Source organism: Panulirus ornatus, chromosome 4, assembly GCF_036320965.1.
Source record: "Panulirus ornatus isolate Po-2019 chromosome 4, ASM3632096v1, whole genome shotgun sequence".
NCBI classification, from domain to species: Eukaryota; Metazoa; Arthropoda; class Malacostraca; order Decapoda; family Palinuridae; genus Panulirus; species Panulirus ornatus.
This window is the reverse complement of record NC_092227.1, coordinates 71999158-72004011: the sequence shown is the minus strand read 5'-3', so window position 1 is coordinate 72004011 and position 4854 is coordinate 71999158.

The window sequence follows — 4854 nt, the reverse complement described above, 5'->3', positions numbered from 1 at the left end:
ATATGAATGACAGACTATCTCTCTCTTTTATACATGTTCGCCTTTTCCCGTGTCACCAAAGTGACACCAGGACTAGACGAAGAAATAGTTTCATTCGCTTACATCCACTGTCTAGATGTCATGTATTATTTGCACCGAAACTAAAGCTTCCCATGTGCAGTCACTATCTAAACTGCTTTCCTAAATTCGAATAGAGGTAGGGGCCAAGTGAGGATTTTTCCCTTTAATTCTCAATCGTATGTTCTTGACGCTAACTCGGACACGTGGGAAATGGCAAATATATATATATATATATATATATATATATATATATATATATATATATATATATATATATATATATATACACACACACACACACACACCTGGGGATAGGGGAGAAAGAATACTTCCCACGTATTCCCTGCATGTCGTAAAAGGCTGCTTAAAGGATTGGAAGCGGGAGGCTGGCAATTCTCCCCTCCTGGTTTTCTTATCCAAAAGAAGGAACAAAGAAGGAGGCCAAGTGAGGATCTTCCCCTTTAAGGCTCAGTCATCTGTTCTTGATGCTACCTCACTAACCCGGGAAATGGCGAATATATATATATATCATACATGCCATTTTCCGCGTGAGCGAGGTAACATTAAGAACAGTAAATGTCATCTATCTTGAATTTCAAAAAAATGTCAGTAAGGTTCAGCATCAAATGTCACTAGCAATAATCAAGTCATATGGCATTGATGAGTTAGCTTTTCGGTGGAGGGAGCTTGTTGATTGATTGTAAAAAAAAAAATAAAGAAAAAGAAACGGTGATTAACGGTCAAGCCTCTGAATAGTTAGACGTAACTAGTGGAGTGCCACAAGGATCAGTCTTGAGACCCGTTTTCTTTCTCATATGTATTAGTGATATTGATAATGGGCTGCATTGCAAGATAACAAAATAAGATAATCATACAAAGCTGGGCAGTAAATCAACAAATGAACTTGAACGTTTAGAGCTCCAAGCTGACATTGACAAAGTTACAGACTGGGATCATGCGCGGCACATGACTTTTAATATCGATAAGTGCAAAGTTTTACATTTCAGTAGTAAAAATGAAAAAGCAAGGTTCAGTATAAATTCTGTTGAACTGCAAAAGGTAAATGAGGAAAAACGATAATAATAATGATAATAATGATAATAATAATAATGATAATGATAATAATAATAATAATAATAATAATAATAATGATAATAATAATATTAATAACAATAATAATTCACTCTCTTCCAACAACAGTATTGAGTGAGGGACATTGAGATGTTGATCTACGTACTTCCTCCGACAACAGTGTTAGGTAAGAGAGGCAGTTGTTGAACTTCCTCCAACAACGGTACTAGGTGAGGGAGACATGTTGGACAACCTTCTCCAACAGCAGTACTAAGAGGGGGAGATTGCGATGCACATCCTTCTCCAACTGCTAGCAGTACTAGGTGGGGGAGATTGTGATGTACAACCTTCACCAGCAGCAGTACTAGGTGAGGGAGGCAGAAGTTGAACAACTTTCTCCAACAGTAGCATCAGGAGAGGGAGATTGACATGTTGGATGACGAGAATGCTCAAGATGTCTTACGTACGTTCCTCTGATATCTATAAGTTAGCTGGTTTTATCATCATAAACATCCACACGCGTCTGTTACCAGGACATAAGTTCTTTTTCTTTTATCACAGATGCGCGCCAATATATGTAATAAGATACATCTTATAATCACAAAATATTTGTATTTGTAAGGATTTTTCTACTACTGACCTCCACCTCTGGGTTATTCAAGAGTGAAGTAAACTTTAGAAAAATAATCTTCTCCGGGAAATATTGCCCGCGACGAACTGACATTGCTGATTATCGTCTGCCAGTCTAATTTTAAAATTTTTAATTAAATCAGAGTTGTTTTTCTGTCTTAGAATAAAAAAAATCTTAGCTCAGGAGAATTCTTGTTCGCGCTTGTCTCCCAGCAACATATGAAAATGATCTTTTAATCAACTTTTTAATTCCGTCGCCACATTTTTATATCCTTTTGTTCTGCTTGACATGTGCTGGCGAAGCTGTATACAAGTATTACGAACTGGATTTACTCTCCGGCATATCTCTTTAATGACTTGCAGACTACGTATTCATTTTACTTAATGAAGAAACTTAAAATATGTAAATCCTGGAGACCAGTGACGTGCTTGTAGACTCCACACTATCGTCCGTTTGATGTTAATCATCGTGCATCGGGCGGCCGAGATAATCCTGCTGGGGAGGCAGGCGAGGTAACCTGGGGACGGCAACCTTCTTACCAGTCCGGGAGGACCGCCACTAACTGAGGGTTGGGGGAGGTGAGGCAGGGTAGGACGGACGGCTGGCTCGTCAGGAACAGAGCACAGGCTGGGAATGGCACCGTATGGGCCTGCAGCAGGAGGGGGCAGAGCGAGGAAGAGGGATAAAGACACGTTTGAACCTCTGTCTGTGTACTGTTGTGACGTCTGAGAGTTGTAGGTCACCCGTAGTGTGATGCACTAATGTATCAGCTAAGCGTAAAGATATCGTTAATTACATTTAATGCTATTATATATATATATATATATATATATATATATATATATATATATATATATATATACATATATATATATTCGCCATTTCCTGCAATAAGAACTGAGACTTGGAGAGAAAATCCTCGCGTGGCCTCACTCTCTGTTCCCTTTTTTGGAAAAGTAAAAACTAGAGGGGTGGATTTCCAGCCCCCCGTTCCCTCCCCTTTTAGTCGCCTTCTCCGACGCGCAGGGAATACGTGGAAAGTATTCTTTCTCCCCTATCCCCAGGGATATATATATATATATATATATATATATATATATATATATATATATATATATATATATATATATATATATATATATATATATATGTATATATATATATAGACTAAAAGGGGAGGGAGCGGGGGGCTGGAAATCCTCTCCTCTCTTTTTTTTTTTTTTTCAAAAGAAGGAACAGAGGGGGCCAGGTGAGGATATTCCAAAAAAGGCCCAGTCCTCTGTTCTTAACGCTACCTCGCTAACGCGGGAAATGGCGAATAGTTTAAAAGAAAGATATATATATATATATATATATATATATATATATATATATATATATATATATATATATATATATATATTTCAAACTATTCGCCATTTCCCACGTTAGCGAGGTAGCGTTAAGAACAGAGGGCTGGGCCTTTGAGGGAATATCCTCACCTGGCCCCCTCTGTTCCTTCTTTTGGGGAAAAAAAAAAAAGAGGGGAGGATTTCCAGCCCCCCGCTCCCTCCCCTTTTAGTCGCCTTCTACGACACGCAGGGAATACGTGGGAAGTATTCTTTCTCCCCTATCCCCAGGGATATATATATATATATATATATATATATATATATATATATATATATATATATATATATATATATATATATATATGTATGTATATATATATACATATATATATATATATATATATATATATATATATATATATATATATATATATATATATATATATATATATATATATATATATATTGCATCGGTTGGGTTGCTAGGCCTGAATAGGAGTAGGTGCCGCAACAGCTTATAATATGCTAGTCCATAATTACAGATCATCGTCCACATACATACACATTACACTACATACCAACCCATTTTCGTGCCATGATCCGCCTAGTCCACGGACCACATGCATAGTATTGTGTGTCGTGCCCTGGAATTATCCTTAACACCTGAAGAGTGCGTTAAAGAGTTTTCTTTTGTTGGATGTAGCATGACGTCGATGCTCTTAACCAACTAAACTGAAAGTATTTGACTGTATTCCGGGGCTATTCAGCCAAGCTCCAAGCCATTCGACTATGCTCCAAGTGACCATGCTTCCCCAGTTTATCCCGCTGTGCTTTTCCTTTAAAGTATTCTCTTACGCTTCCGAAAGTCATCTAAAGTTGTGCCTTCAAGCAATCCCTGTTATGTTGCTTCAAGCTGTCCTGCCTCGCAATCCCAATGATCACATTCCTTGAAGTGTACGGCGGCAACATAGATCATGACACAGTAAACCGCAGACTGTCTACCTACTGGCTCATAGATATGGCACCTCCTGTTTACACACCCACCAAAGTTTGATACTTCCCAAGACGCTCGCACCGATGACCTCACTTGTTTCATTCGTTTTCTACTTTGGTTCCGTACCAATGTTTACCTGTTTCCTTGTTGACCATAAGGTTGGTATCGTCTTTCCCAGAAAGCTCTCAATATTTCGGTATGTAGTACAGTTACCGCAAGTGCATTGCAGAATCTAAGTGACTTCCGTCTCATGCAAGGTACAGTGTTCATATATTACCTTACATTCTTTTAGCGAATGCTGGTAGATGTGAAACCAAGTGACCTGTTAACTTAGATTCGTACTGATACACGTTGACACTTTCCTCTAAGCTATCCATCCATGCTCTCCTAACTAATCAGCTACGTTTCTTTTCTGTATTGTGCCAAGCACCCTAAACTTATCTGGCCACGTTTTACGAAATTATTCCACCACATTCCTCTAAGCTATTCGGCGACAGTCCTCCAAGCAGCCTGCCCTGCTCTTTTATGTTATCTGATCACACCCATCCATGTTATCCTCCTCAGTTATCTTAGTACTGTCCCCTAAGCTATCCGACCATGTTCCCCTACGCTGTCCGGCTACGTTTATCCAAGCTATCCAGCCCCGATCTCCAAGATCTCCAGCTCCGATCTCCTAAGTTGTCCAGCAACGCTAAATTGGTTATTCGAGCGGGCTCCGAATTTTCTGACCAAACTTCGAAAGCTATCCTGTCATATTCGCCTAAGCT